The sequence below is a fragment of the Camellia sinensis genome, chromosome 12 (genome assembly GCF_055761805.1).
Source record: "Camellia sinensis isolate YWXY chromosome 12, ASM5576180v1, whole genome shotgun sequence".
NCBI lineage: Eukaryota > Viridiplantae > Streptophyta > Magnoliopsida > Ericales > Theaceae > Camellia > Camellia sinensis.
This window is the reverse complement of record NC_138972.1, coordinates 115,075,581-115,092,289: the sequence shown is the minus strand read 5'-3', so window position 1 is coordinate 115,092,289 and position 16,709 is coordinate 115,075,581. Positions and strand designations below refer to the sequence as shown.

At 31.3% G+C, this 16,709-nt stretch overlaps 1 protein-coding gene, 1 long non-coding RNA gene and 1 pseudogene across 11 annotated transcripts in view; 2 read left to right on the top strand and 1 right to left on the bottom strand.

Annotated features, from left to right (window-relative positions):
* The window catches only part of LOC114286537 (ABC transporter C family member 4-like), a 573,165-nt pseudogene that overhangs the window by 398,765 nt on the left and 157,691 nt on the right, over positions 1-16,709 (bottom strand). The gene's annotated exons all lie outside the window — the stretch shown is intronic.
* Positions 1-16,709, top strand: part of LOC114289352 (serine/arginine-rich-splicing factor SR34) — a 243,136-nt gene that overhangs the window by 140,355 nt on the left and 86,072 nt on the right. The window lies entirely within an intron of this gene.
* On the top strand, positions 8,359-9,537 carry LOC114289360 (uncharacterized). Its single transcript, XR_014345644.1, has 2 exons — positions 8,359-8,468; positions 9,279-9,537. It is a non-coding gene; the product is annotated as an uncharacterized LOC114289360 (long non-coding RNA).

Below are 16,709 nucleotides of genomic sequence, written 5' to 3'. Positions count from 1 at the left end.
ATGGCCAGTCGATCGGCCCGACATCTATCATGACAATTGGTGTTTTAATAAAATGATCAAAATCTTTCGTTGAAACACGTGATATCAAATGAAATTTTTATTCAAATTTAATGAAAAAAAAAAGAGATTCTCGCAGACTTTATAAAATGGAGGAGAATTGACTTCGTCACAAGTTATATTTTGATAATTAAAACTATTTATTTTGTTAAGTATTTTGTGTATTTTATTTATCAATAAAAATTATGTCAATTCGATAATTGTAAGTTTTTTTCAATTTATTATTTTTATAATAAAAAAATGCACGATTCGTTTTTGTTAAAATATAATTATCGTTCATTTTTTTAATAAAAACACGATGAATTGAATAAGTTATCGTTAGTGAATTGTCGTTCATTTTTCTAATAAAAAAAAGGGTAAATTGAACAATTTAAAGTTATCAAATCAACCTAATTTTTTTGTGAATAAAATATATATAGTGTCTAACAAAATAAACAAATCAGATCATCGAGACAGTGCCTGTCCCAAACAATCCATTACAGTTCAGATTTTGGATTAGAATAATCATCTTCTTTATAAAATATCAATAGCACAACAAACTCATAATTTATCTAAAAAATAAATAATAATTCAAATTTATTTTACTCAAAAACTTCATGTTTTATCGTTTTAATTTTCACCATACACACATTTGAAATAAATTATAGATTGATAAAGTGAGTTTATAACATTTTTGATAAATTATTATAGGGTAAAGGTACACGCGAGATGCATTGACGCATTTACTTTTTGGGTCCTTCGTGACCACGTTACGAGAAAGAGCTGTGCTATGTAGCTCAAAAGGGCGCCCCCCCGAATCCCCCTAATCCAAAAACGATGTCGTTTTTGAATTTTTTTTGTTTTTGTTTTTTTTGGTTCAATCAGAGAAGAAGCAGAAGAAGGGAAGAAAGAAAGAAGAAGAGAAGAAGAAGAAAGAGGCAGACGGCGGCGGCGGAGGCAGACGGTAGACGAGCTGCGACAATCGGCCGAGCTGGGGCGATCGGCTGGGTGATCGGCAGAATGGAGGGGCCTCTCTCTCTCTCTGTTTCCCTCTCTCCTCTCCTCTCTCTTTCTCCCTCTCTCTCTCCGACGATCGGCTAGGTGATCGGCAGATGGAGAGGCCTCTCTCTCTTTCTGTTTCCCTCTCTCCTCTCATCTCTCTATCTCGCCTTCCTCTCCTCCTTTCTTTCTCCCTCTGTTTCTCCCTCTCTCTCCCTCTATTTCAGGAAAAAAAAAATTAGAATGCCCAAAACGACGGGGGATTCGGGGGGAAGAACTTTCGAGCTACAAATCATTAATCTTACGAGAAAGTGGGTCCCCGCATGTTTTTGTTTTGTATTGGCTCCACCGGATTGCATCACGTGGAAAAAACTACATAGGACATAGGAATCCATATAATTTTTTTTTTATTTTTTTTTTGGAAAATAAGATAAGATAAAGGTTTGTTTGGGTAGATAAATTTTAATTTTTTAATTAAAATATAAATTTAAATAAGGCCAAGTTTGGCAATCCAAAAATAATTCATCTTTTTATCTTTTTTTCATCACATCACCTCTCTACTTTTTTGCACATTTTTTTGTAAAAAGACAAAAAGTACACTTATTTAGGTCATCCAAACAACCCCTAGTTTACATGTTTGAAAATTATTTTTAAAAATTTTATAACAAAAAGTATATAAAAGTAGACATAATGTAAATAAATTTTTGATGTTTTTATATGATTTTTTTAACTAATTTAACCCATAGCCAAATAATCCCTTAGCAAATGTTGTTTTACTAATTTTTTTTTATTTTTCAATTTTTTTAGAATTCAAAATTTGGATGTATTTTTAAATTATTAAGAAAAAATATTTTTCAAATTATATTTTTAATAATAAATCATCATATTGTCCTTATAGTATCGTAGAGCCTTCTTGTAAACCCAAATTGGAATTTCTTAAAGTATTTAGGGCAAATTTGTGTTTTCATAAATTTACTTTTTTTAATAAATAATATTTGTGTGTGTGTGTGTGTGGAAGATCTATCCTAAACAACTTTGGGTTGGTTTGGCAAGGGCTCATTGGGTTTTTTTGGCTCAATGAGCCATAAAAGACAGAATAGGCTCATGAGCCACAACAGACAAAACATCCCATCTAACCCCATAATCATTACACTCTTCTCTCACAAAAAAATCAAAAAAACCAAAAAGTCAAAAGCCCTTCCCAAACTAAACTTTTGAGCCCAGGCTCATATAGTCAAAAAAGCAAAAAAGCCAAAAAGCCAACCCACTTTCCAAACGTAGGCTTTACTTGCTTTTGATTTTTTTATCAATAAATAATCTACTTATTTAATTATTTCCAAACAATAGCTAAGTATTTTAGAAAGATGGTTAAAAGTCATCTTTCAACTTTTAACCCATTTTTTATCATATCATCTCTTACATTTTTTTTTCATGTTTTTTGAAAAAAATTAAAAAAAAAAACCAAAAAAATCAATTTTTAACTATTTTCTCAAAACAACCCTCCATTCAATAAAACAATGCATGAAGTGATTAAAATCTATTTGAAGTGTATTGTTGCACATTATCTCAAACAATCTCAATTAAACAATATGATTTATGTATTTTTTGTATTATAGTATTTATACTAAAATTTATTGTTTGCTCTGTTATTTTCATTTTTAGATTATTTTTATGATAAATTTTTTTGTTCCACAAATATGAATTAGTTTAATAAAATTAAATATTTTAAAATTTTGATTTTTTTTAAAATTACACATATAATAAAACCATATAAAAATTTATGAGTGCTCTTATGCCTCATTTGGGAATAGACTATTTTAGTAATTTTTTGACTTTTTGACTAAAATATGAGATAAAAAAAACTAGTATATTTGAAATGACTTTTTGATTTTTTATAAAAAGATGTGAAAAAGTAGAGAGAAAATAAAATCTTTAATTTTTTGTATAAGCTATTAACTTTTAAAATTTTTTAATGACTTTTTAATTTTAGACTAAAAAATAATATTGCCAAGTGAAGCCTTATTAGGAGATTTTGTTTTCAGCACATGTATCATTAGTCTTTTTGCTAGTGTAAGGACAACAAAATATAGTATTACTAGCATAAATCCTTAAAGAGTACGTTTCATATTTTTTTTGGACGAAAATATCTTTATTGAATCTAAGGCTAGGTTTGGCATAACTTATATAATTCATCTTTTTATCTTTTTATTTTTTTTTCATCACAACATCTCTCTACTTTTCTGCACATCTTTTCGTAAAAAGACAAAAAGTACACTTTTTTAGGACACTCCAAACCAACCCTTAAATGCTTGAAAGAATATTACAGATACAACTGTCATTTAAAAAAAAAAAAAAAGAAATAATTTTCAAAACTTAAAAATTCAATAACTTGTTTGGTTCTAGTTTTTAGAAAATTCTATTTTTTATTTTTCATATTTTCATGTTTTTAATGAATTTTTTTTAATATTTTAAGCAATTGTTTTTAATTTTTAGACACACCTAACATAAATACATTTAAAAAGTATAATATTTTTTAAAAAAAATCTTTAAAAAATACACAAAATACCAAAAAATATAAAAATTCAGTACGTTTTTCGTATTTTTGTGTATTTATTAGATTTTTAAAATATTTTTTCACAAATATTTTACTATTTAGATATATCTAAGTAAGGTGTATCTAAAAAAAAAATTACTTAAAATTTTAAAAATACTCACTAAAAACAAAAAAATACGAAAAACAAAAAACTCAGTTTCCAGAAAACTGAAACCAAACACACTGAATAATTTTCAAAATTTAAAAATTCAATAACTTTTAGGCTATGTTCGTTTGGACGGACTGGATTAAGTGAGATTAACATTCTCATGATTAATAGTCCTAGGACTACGAATCATTTGGATTGTATATCCTATCTTATATTTGTATTGAATTAGGATTATAAAGAAGGATTAATAAAATATTATCTAATCCGATATTTGTTTAAGCGGATTGGAATAGATAGGACATAGGACATCCAATATATTGACCATAATACTTTTATTATGGTCATTTGATAAGTTAGTCCAGACTTTAACTTAGTCCCCCCAATTTATATGTCACCCATACGTGGGATTGAATAGTCCATCATATATGGAATATTATATCCAGATGGATTGTTAATCCGTACTTTAATTTTCTAACCAAATATCGGATTAATAATTTTATTGGATTGTCAATTTAATCCCAAGTACATATCCGTCCAAACAAACATGACCTTAAAATATATCTTAATCCATTCATTATTTTTTTTTCGAGACTATTCAGTTAAATTTCTTTCAATATTCTCAAACTTTAATTGTCATTAATCTTCTCTAAATTTAAATCCGTTTAGTAAGGAGGTTTGGGGCTAAAATAGCCACAAAAGACAAAATAGGCTATTTTAACCACAACAAACAAAATATCACATCAAACCCATAATCATTATACTATTCTCTCACAAAAAAAATCCAAAAATCCAAAAAACCCATCTCAAACCAACCTTTTTAATCCAGGCTAAAATAGCCAAAATAATCAAAAAAGTTAAAAAGTCAAAAAGCCAACCCACTTCCCAAACGGAGGCTCAATAAGTCAAGCAAAATAAGATAAAAAAACACAAATTTCAATGTAAAATGAGGACTTTCATTGTGTATTTTAGTAAAATTTAATTATATGAGCTTCACGCAATAAAATTTCACTATGATGATGAAATTTCGTACCGCAACTGCAAATTTACATATTTTTTAACAATAACACTGCTGGGACCCCCAATGGGGTGGCGCCCAACCACCCCCCACCTCCACGTGGGGGTTAGTCATTGGCTCCAAAAAAAATAAAAATAAATAAAAAATAAATAAAATAAAGTAAAATTGACCAATGAGAGCCCACTAAGAGTCCTGGGGTCATCCCAGAGGGGTCCAGACCATTTCTCTTTTAACAAACAAGTTAAGGAGAGAAGATAGATATAAATAGAGTGATGAATGAAAATGGAAAATAAATAAATTAAAAAAAAAAAGAGTAAAAAAAAATCCAATGACAAATCTGGAATACCAAAGAAGCCTATGGGGTCTTTTGGAAAGCCAAAAAAAAAAGTCAACTTTTAACTTTTAACCTATTTTAGATCACAACACCTCTTATATTTTTTTACTTATAAAAAGACAAAATAAACTAAAAAAATCAAAAAATTAACTTTTTACAAACTTTTTAAAATACCACTATATATCAAAAAAAAAAAAAAAAATGTTGGTAGCAGTGGTAGAGTGGTTGAGTTTGTGGCGGTAGTAGTTTGTACGAAAAACAATGTCAATCAATTGTTGTAATTGTGACATTTCATCTAAATTGAATAAAGGAGACAATGCGTAAACGATTTACATTAAAAAATCAACAATGGCAAAGATAGTGATAATAAAGTTGTGATTTATTGTTGGCTGCGTTGTTGCTTCAAATTTGAGAAGTCTTGTGGTAGATAGAAACCAATGAAAGATAACATCGAAAAAAAATATTTAAATCGAGAGGTTATTTTTTACAATTTGAGCATGTTTATTTGGATGGATTGGATAAGAGGGATTGTAATCTATCGGACTGTTAGTCTTAAGATACATTGTCCCTAGATTATTTGGTTCGGCTAGATTTGTATCCCATATTTGTTTAGTCATGGATTAGATGCCTAGATTGAACTATTTTTAGTGAATCCAATGTTTTGTTGGACGGAGTAGATAAGGATAAATGTTCAAGAAACTATTTTACCTTTGTAATTTATAATTTTTATTTAATATATAATTTTAAATTTTAAATTTATAATTTAACAACACTAAAAAATTTTAATTTATAAGGCCATAATTTTTAATTTATTATTTTCAATTAAATTAAATTTATAATTTATAATTTATAATATATATTTTTGATTTAATATATAATTTTAAATTAACAACATTAAAAAAATAATTTTATTTAATATATAAATTTAATTTTTTAACAATACTAAAAAAATTTAATTCATAAGGCCATCATTTTTAATTTATTATTTTTAATTAAATTAAATTTATAATTTATAATTTATATTTTTATTTAATATATAATTTTGAATTAACAAGACTAAAAAAATAATTTATAAATATTCAAAAGACTATTTTATTATTTTTCAATTATTTATTAAGTAAATAGCATGAGAGTAAAATGAGCATTTCACATATTAAGTCCCATGAGATACCAATCCCACGGAGATAATCTCACCCCTCAAGATACAATAATCCCTCATACGAGGGACTAATAATCCAGAGGGACTATTAATCCGGAACAAAAAAATTGAATCAAATAACGGACTATTAATCTGAATAGATTAATAATCCAATCCCATTGCCCAATCCTTCAAAACAAGCATCACCTTTATATCATGGTTCTCCTTCTTATTCTATAATTTTAAATATCAGGTATCTCAATTAACAAACAAATTTTTTGTGGACTATAATTTTTTATATAAAGCTATAAGAGCATCCCCACCAATTTACCTAAATTTTACCTTAAAATATTATTAAAAAATTCATTCTCTATTTTTAAAAATTACTGTTTCATTTACTTCCCCCAACAAATTCCATATTCTTTCTCTATTCTATTAAAATAATATTTTTCATTACTTTTAAATTTAAATATTTTTTTAATAATAAAATAATAAAAACGAAAGCAAGAGCACAATATGCATGATAGCTTCTCTGCAGCGAAAGAAAACAAACAGGGCGTTCGACTGGGTGGATGTCTGGAGGGACGTCCAAGCGTGCCTTCAAAACGAAATAAAATAAGAATTTACCCTAAAATATTATTAAAAATTTCATTTTCTATTTTAGAAATCATTTTTTCATCTATTTTTCCCAACAAATTTCCTATTCTTTCTCTATTCTAATAAAATATTATTTTTTAATTATTTTATATTTTATATTTTTGGGGATGGAGATGCTCAAGGTTAAATAAAAAATAATTTTATATTTTTGGGGGGTGAACAGTCGCTCCCTACATTTGGCGAGCAACTGTAGCAATACTTTTATTTGAGGGGTGGATTAAGGGATTTGATAGGGGTGTTTTTTGATAGCAAAATCCCTTATTTTGAGTAAAGAGGTGATATAAGGCATCTGCTGGGGATGTTCTAAGAGCATATCAAACATGCTCTTTAAAATAAAGCCTGTTGACTATTATAATTAATATCGTATTTTTTATTCTCTTTGATGGACTTATTATTAGGAGTGAACAACAAATATATCGATCCGTTCAAATTGATCGAACTGAACCGATTTGCAGTATTTTGGACGGATGCGTGATGACAAACGGATGGTTGCGGATTGATTTTTACCAATCCGCCTAGTTTTGGACGGATGGCGGATTTGAGATTCCTTTAACCGCAACTAAACTATCAAACCGCGAGCACCCCTAGTAATTTGTAAGACTTTGTGTTTTCAATTTGTTTAAATATTCTATTTGTATTTTCAATTGAAAAAGAGTTTAAATATTCTACTAAATATATTTTGTTGAAAAAAGAATTTTCAACTTGAATATATTTTTTGAATTGAAAAAAATAAATGTATTTTTTTAAATATTTTTTGATTTTTAAATCTAACTCTAAAAATAATAAATAAAAAAGATGATATGTGTTGGTTGATTTTTATTTTCAAAAATAGCTATAGATGTAATAATACAGAGGCATACAATCTCTACTATTGCTCTGTTCATGGTTTTAGTGGTTTGAATTGTTTTTATATTTTAAGAATCACAGATTATAATACTTTATGTAAATGAGACATATTGTGATTGTAATATTCTAAAATTTCAAACTTTCTTTCTTTAGATAAGGCATTGTAGAGACCCTAATTTTTGGTAATTACACTTGAAACCCTAAGTCTTAGATTAATTGCATTTTAGTCCCAAATTTCATAAAATTTTACAAAATGGTCCAACAAAGAATAATTTTTCTGTATTTTATTTTGTATTATAATTAAATCCTAAAATGCCATTTTTATATTTGAAAATACCCCTAACACTTAGTTTTTATTTATTTTAACCGTTAGGCTCTACATTAATTCATACAATTTAATCTTTTTAGCCTATTTGAATATTTATTAGTTCTTTGAATCTTTATTATTTATTTGAGCAAGTAAATATATATAAATATCTTTAAATAAATATTTTTTTTATTATTTTAATATTTATTTGAGCAAATTAGTGGAGAAAATATCTAGATATTTATTTCCTTCCTTAGCCATTAAGCTAGAGGCTCATTTCCTATAATTTGAAAGCATTGCCTCAATTCCTCATACACACATTTCAACAGCCCAGGGAGAGGATGAGAGAAGGAGAGTGATTAGGGGGAAGTAGAGAAGAAGAGAGAAAAAAAAAAAAGAAAAAAAAGGAAGAAAATATGCCTTCTTGAGTCAAGGTAAGAACACATCTCTCCCTTATCTTCTCCAATTCTTCACCCATCTCATCCTATTGTCTAGTATGTCCTCTTATGTTGCATATTAATGGTACATAGGGTTTTTGGGGTGTATGAAAGTGTGGGTATGATCTAATGACTTTGTCTTGCAAATTTGTCAAATTATGCCCTGCTGCTACTTCTCTAATTTAAAAGAAATATCAAATTTATTTATTTCTCAAATCTGAATTTAGTGTAGGATATTTGGTGTGTTTAGAGCTTGTGATAATTTATTTGCCCCTCATTGTGTGTTTTTAGGACTTGGATATTTTGTTTAAAAATATGGTCCTGAGTCTCTGAAAAACAATCTACTTCTTGCAATTTTATAAAATTGAAGAATAATCATCTCATGTTGGTTCTTCTTTCAAAATTTAGAATTCTGAATCCTCTTTGCAATAGAATTTATTTGGGTGAAAATCATCGGGTAGATTGAGAGGAAAGCTAGTTTTCCCGAAGGGTGACAAATCTAGACAGGTTTTCGAATATAGCTTGTAAATGAATTTCTGTAGGTGCTATGCAAATTATGAGAATTGGAACTGAAACTAGACATGTTGATTATTGTTTCTATGCAATTTCAGCACCTAAAAGAACCTGGAAGTATTTTTACCAAAGCATTCTTGTTAACCCTACAGAACTGAACAGTGCTGGAAATGATGTTTTATTGTGTTATTTATTTCTAAGTATTTCAAAGCATGCCTAATGTTATTTGCTTGCCTTACCATACCATAAATCTACAATTTTATTATTATTATTTATTTTTTTATATAATTACAGGACATGTGGCATCCTCCTCCTCATTTGGAGGTTATGAGAAGTTATGAAATGTGAAAAGATGATGAAGAATAAAGTAGAGAACATGGAGCATGAAGTGGAGGTTGAAGGAAGTTATGGAAAATCATGTAATAGGAAATGGAGGAGGTGGAAGAGTGGGTAGTTTTAGGTAGTTTTTTCCTACAAATGTTTGCCTATGAATAGCCATTTATGACTACATTGCATGGTATCCAGAATTTAAATCAAAGACAAATGATTTCAATATTTCTTGTCATTTTCCTTATCTTCGGAGTAGTTTAATATAGATTTATATTTCAAAGCATTTTATGCACTTCCTTTTTGAAGCATAGGAGTAGAGGTAAGTAATTATTGCTTTGATTGTTCACTCAATCATCTTTCTCCGTCTCCCTTATTCTTCTTTTAATTTTTCTTTTCTCTACACTTGGCAATTTTGAAGTCGTCTTTGTTGAGGCAAAAGAACCGTCAACGCAGTCACTTGATAATTGGCTTAAATTTAATCTGTAAGGATTTTTCAATCCTTGCTTGCACGCTCGCATTTATGATATTTTCCTTCGTAGAAAAAATAAGCCAACAATTTTTGGCACACCCAGTGGGACTGCCAAGTGTAAGAAATGACAAACGATTTGGATTTCGCCATTTGAACTTGTCAATATGAAATATATTGGCGTGAAAGAAAAATTTTGGATCTTCAAGAAATGATCCATTTTCTTGATGAAAAAAATTCCCAAGTTGTTTCTTCATTATATATTATTTGGTAAAAGAAAAAATACACCACGTAATTGGAGTAACTCATCAACTTGATGTGGAAATTTGTCAATGGAGACATGAGTTATTAACCCTTTTTGTCAAGTCTTTAATGACTAAATTTTGTGGGGTTTTACAAAATGTTTTTAAGTCATTTGTGATTGAAATTAGTGAAAATATAATTTCATCAATGGCTTGGGGGGGTCGAAAAACCCATTTTTAAAAAGCCAACTTATGAAAATAACTTTGATAAAAAGTATGTTGTTGAGCCAAGCATGGTTAAAAATGATGTTCCATATAGAGCTCGGGCGGTTGAAAGAATCATTCTTAGAGAGTCACACCATGGAAACAACATGTCTATGAAGGATTTTCATAAGCCATTAATGGCTAAAATGGAACAACCCATTAAGCCAAAAAATGATGAAACTCACATGGAGGGTTTTCATAAGCCGTTAGTGGCTAAAATAGAAAAACAACCCCATCTGTTAATAAATGATGAAAGTTATTTGGCTAGAGAACATGTTCTCAACCCAAATATGGCTAAGAATAATGAACAATTTAATGTTCATGAATTTGAATTTTTTGAAATTGTTCAAAATGTCAAGTTGTTTGAGTTTTTAAAACCATCTTGTACTATGGTCCTTGGTGTTCAAAACCTGCTTTGGATTTGTGGATCACACCAAAATATAATTCTGATAATGTGGCTAATAAAATTAACAAATTGTTCTTATGAGTTCGAAGCAGTAAGAACAGGGGATGACCATTTAAAATGCATGAACTTGGCTAGGAAAAGCCTATGCATTTAAATAAATGGTTGAGAATGGCTTATCTTTTCAAATTGATGGCCAGTTGTTTGTATGTACACATTCAAAGCATCGAAGATACATTCGAAGCATCAAGAGTTGTTTCGAAGGTTGATTACTTCACCTTCGAAGCTGTATAAAGCTTTGAAGATACATTCGAAGCATCAAGAGTTGTTTCAAAGGTTGATTACTTCACCTTCGAAACTGTATAAAGTTTCGAAGATACATTCAAAGCATCAAGCCTAACCTTGAAACTTCATTGTAAGTATCATCATCCTATATCAATGCTTCCAACCTTCGAGGGGTGATGTTGTTCCTTCAGAGTTGTGCCACAAGACCTTAGAACGATGAATTTGGTCTTTTATACCACCTTCGAAGCTTGTTATTGATCATCTAGTCATAATTTTATGCTCATTCGAAGTACTTTATTGGTGTTGTTATATCATTCAAAGCACTTTGTTACTTAGATTAGTCATGTGCTTAGTTCGGCCCTTCAAAAATTTAAGTAAACATCATTTTTAAGGGCCGCGGGGGGTAATGTTAGCACCATAAATCTACAATTTTATTATTATTTATTTTTTATATAATTCCAGGACATGTGGCATCCTTCTACTCATTTGGAGGTTATGAGAAGTTATGAAATGTGAAAAGATGATGGAGAATAAAGTGGAGAACATGGAGTATGAAGTGGAGGTTAAAGGAAGTTATGGAAAATCATGTAATAGGAAATGGAGGAGGTGGAAGAGTGGGTAGTTTTAGGTAGTTTTTTCCTACAAATGTTTGCCTATAATTGGCTACATTGCATGGAATCCAGAATTCAAATCAAAGACAATTGATTTTAATATTTCATGTCATTTTCCTTATCTTAGGAGTAGTTTAATATAGATTTATATTTCAAAGCATTTTATGCACTTCCTTTTCGAAGCATAGGAGTAAAGGTAAGTAATTATTACTTTGATTGTTCACTCAATCATCTTTTTCCGTCTCCCTCATTCTTCTTTTAATTTTTCTTTTCTCTACACTTGGCAATTTTGAAGTCCTCTTTGTTGAGGCAAAAGAACCGTCAACGCAATCGCTTGATAATTGGCTTGAATTTAATCTGTAAGGATTTTTCAATCATTGCTGGCACGCTCGCATTTATGATATTTTCCTTCGTAGGAAAAATAAGCCAACACATACTTATGTATGATTATCATGGGCTATATTTCCCTCGTATGTTTGTCTCTTGCTCTTTTATATTACCGAATTACCGAATGTGACTATCTCGCTTATCAAAATATCTAACAAACAGGAAATGAAAAGGGGTTGGTAATGTTAAGTCTTGTGTAAACGGTCTAAGCGAACCCCTAGGATGGCACGGATGTATTTAGACTCTATGCGGTGGTTTCAGGGTGTAAGTGAGCCCTTTGGTATGGTATATGCAGGGTGTAAGCAAGCCCTACGCACGATTTGGTATGGTATGTGCAGAGTGTAAGCGAGCCCGCACGATTTGGGTATAAGTGAGCCCATTTGTTTGGTCATTCCTTTTGAGGTCCATCAGTGTCACTACCTGATATATAATCGGTGTGGGCATTGGTGACAAGGTCTGCAAAGCAACAAAATGGGGAGTTCTGAATAGTCCAGTGTCCAATCCTTGTGGTTGGGAGAAAGGATCTCTTTGGGGGTTCTCGATGTCTAGTCTAACTACTAATCCAGGGAACCTTATTGTAGTATTGTATTATGTGTTACCCGATTTGTTCTACATATGGTTAATTAGTTGTTAGAAGGTAGGAGGGTGTGTGCGTTCTTACTGGACATTCCAAGCTCATGGCGTGTCATGCCAGGTGATGAAGTAGTTTACAATGGTGAAGGTTATTTCGAAGGCAAACAAGATGAAGTGTTGGAGTTATGGTTCATTTGAAGACTTAGACTAGTTGTTTGTTTTTTCCTTTTAATTTTTGGTTTGGCAATGTTTTGTAATCTTGTAATGGAACATAAACGAATGATCTGCGATATTAACTCTAGTTATATATGTATATTAAGATATTTTGGTTATTTATCCTACTTGTGTTGTGTTATTGTACTTATTTAATGGCCCAAAAGTTGGGGCGTTACAGAATGGTATCAGAGCTTAGGTTCAACCCTTACCCACTCGTTTCGACTTCAAACGATTTGACGATCACTTACGAAGGGAAGTGGTTTTAACTTTGAACAGGGCAACGTATTTCCTCTCAATCTACCCGATGATTTTCACCCAAATAAATTCTGTTGGAAAGAGGACTCAGAATTCTAAATTTTGACAGAAGAACCAACATGAGATGATTTTTCTGGAATTTTATAAAATTGCAAGAAGTGGACTGTTTTTCAGAGAATCAGGACCAGGATTTTAAACAAAATATCCAAGCCCTAAAAACACACAATGGGGGGCAAATAAAATTATTACAAGCTCTAAACACACCAAATATCCTACACTAAATTCAGATTTGAGAAATAAATAAATTTGATATTTCTTTTGAATTAGAGAAGTAGCAGCAGTGCATAATTTGACAAATTTGCAAGACAAAATCATTAGATCATACCCACACTTTCATACACACCAAAAACCCTATTGACCATTAATTTACAACACAAGAGGGCATACTAGACAATAGGATGAGATGGGTGAAAGAATTGGAGAAGATAAGGAAAAGATGTATTCTTACCTTGACTCAAAAAGACACCTTTTCTTCCTTCTTTATTTTTTTTATTTTCTCTCTTCTTCTCTACTTCCCGCTAATCACACTCTCCTTCTCTCATCCTCTCACTGGGCTGCTGAAATGTGTGTATAAGGAATTGAGGCAATGCTCTCAATTTATAAGTGTTAGAAATTGGGCGCTCATGTGGCATGACCCATGACCCTTTTGAACCTTATCCATGTAAGTTTGAATTTGAATTCAAAACTTATTTGGATAACCCACTCATGATATCTATATCTATCATATCAACTGATATGAATAGATGATATACTTAGCCTATATATCTGATACGATATATGGGATATGGGATAATGAAACAACGTATATGTTTTCTATATTGACTCTCTTCCATTAAAACAACGATCAAGCTTTTTGCACTGTGATTTGTGTGGGTGATACTCATATTGTGATATCACTCCACTGCTGGGTGTTCGTTGTTCGTATTTTTGAAGTACGTGATTTACCCACGAGATTCTTTGCTTCAGGTTCTATCACCTAAGGTATGATCTGAAATTTTTTACCCGCTGCATTATACTGAATTAACATTGGTATTAGAGCTTTAATGGATATTTTCGTGCTTATTTTATGCATTAAAATATGTGTATAATTTTATACAAATATATACATGATATATGCATGAAAATTAATAATTTTTTCGAAACTTTACGTGCATGATGGTTTTACATGCTTTAATTTTTGTCTGCAAATCTTACATATTTAGAATCCTTGTTTCGAGACCTTCGAAACCATATATCATTTGTTAGATTTGGATTTACGTTTGATGAGATACATCAAACCCTAATTTGGGTTCGTTTTTGATTTTTTGATGGCTTAAGGAGGAAGAAGAAGTGCAGGTTTCTGCACTTTCACTCTCATTAGAGAGAGTGTGTAATACACCTCATAATTTATGTTCATTAAACGTTATTTTTAAGACCACAAACGTTTTTATTTTGGAAAATGAAGTTCGGCAGTACCAAAATTAAACCAGAAAACGCCCCGGAAGGCGGCGCGTGAGCCGCACGCTCCAGATGACGCCGTTAGCGGCGGCCAGACGTTACCATGTGCCAGGCGCTCTTCCCACGCGCTACCACGTGCGCGCTGTTTGAGCCATCACCCACGCGTCGTCCTCGTTGTCACGCGCGCCACGCCACGCCATTTTCTGCGCCGGCTTGGCTGGCTTGGCTACTGGGTGCTAAGGCGCTGTTTGTTTTTTTTTAAATTCTGAATCGCGTTAAATGGTCATAAATAATTTGTTATAGCTTTGTTTTGAGCATGGTTGGTACTGTTGGACTTAGAATTTAATTTTTTATCTTCTGTAAAATTTTCAAAATTTTATGAAAATAAAAAATATTTTTCTTGAGATAATAATTCATTATTTCTGCTTTAAAATGCTTCTGGTGTTGCATGACTAATTTTCTGGGGCTAAAATTTTTATTGTAGACTACTGCAAAGGTTTTCTATTTACTGGTATTTTTTTTTTAGCTTACTAGATTCTGGAATATTTATTTCTAATTTTATGTGTGTTTATTAGTTATTTAAAATTCCAAAAAAATTCAGAATGATGTACATTCTATTATGGCATAATCTGAATATTAAATACAACATATTATTTTTTTTAGGGTTTGTAATATGTTGTGATTAGAAAAGCATGCTTAGTTTTTTTTTTTATTTAAATTCCATTATTAAATGAATATAGCATGTGTAAATTTACATTAAGATGCTATTGTATGGAATTTATTATGCTTCGTATATGCCATAAGTAGTGGGAGATTGAATTTTTTTTTTTTTTTTTTTTGCGCATGGAATTAAATTAAATTTTGATAATTGTCACTAGAGACGCAAGAGATGATTACGAGCATAACAAATTTTCGATCTTGAGACATGTGTAATATTATCATTATTTAATTTAGATTTTTTTTTGCTACAAAATAATTTTTGTGTTGCTATCATTAATATCCCCTGCGCATTTGTTTACTCTGTATATAGAAATGGCTGCTAAGACAGTGGTGGCAGAATTAACTAAAAGAGAGAAATTGGATGGGGACAATTATGACATATGACGCCGTAAGATCCAATACCTCCTCAATGAGCAAGAAGTGTTGACCACACTTGAACAAGTGATGGTGGAGCCAGAGCAGGGCAATATAGCTTAACATCGTCGTGATCTTGAAGTCTTTCAAACTTGGCGTAACAAAGATCGGTGTGTGTGCTTTACCATGTTGAGCAGCATGCACAACGACTTGATTAGTAAGTTTGAGCATTGCCCGACTGCATTTGAGATGTGGGAAGCTCTCAAGCAAAAGTTTGGTATTACCCCTTTGGCAAAGCTACGTGGGCTGACTATGAAGTTTGACTCCTATCAGAAAAGGGTGCATCACTCGATGAAGCACCATTTGAGGGTCATGTCAGCCAAGATATGTGAGCTTGCGGCTGCTGGGCACAATTTGACTCAAGAGCAGCAAGTACAAGCTGTGATTCACTTTCTGCCAAATTCTTGAGAGCAGATGAAGTAGAACATGATGCATAATGAGAGTGTGAAAACATTCGAAGACATATCGTGTCATTTGGAGCTAAAGGCTAAGCGCCTTTAGGCGGTACAGTCTGATAGTTCTGCTATGGTGGTTGAGTCGAGCTCATGTAGGACTTCTCAGTTCAAGTATGGAAAAGCAAAGGTGCCCCTAAGAAGCAAGCAGCAGTTGCACTAAAGCCCAATGGCGCTAGAAATTTCAAGCGTAGGGGCAAGAGAGGTGGCAAGAAGGTAAAGGCTAAATTGACATGCTTTAACTGTAACAAAGAAGAACACTTCGCTAGGGATTGCCCTGAGTAGAAGAAGGTACTCCCTTACTTAATTTCTTGCATTTAATGCTTTGTTTCTAGTCAAGCATTAATTGCTCATTCTCCTCATTTTTGGGTTGCAGACTCCGGAGCAACAGACCACATTGCGAGGGACAGAGTAAGGTTCGTTGAGTATCGCCGAGTACCTGCTGGGAGCAGAAAAGCACCTTGTATCTTCATGATGTTCTTTATGCTCCGGATATTCGACGAAACTTAATTTCAGTTATTAGCATGATGAGCCTTGGTTTTAGCTTTTGTTTTGAGAATAATGGTGTTAGCATTTATTTGGGAACAATTTTTTATGGTTTTGGTTATTT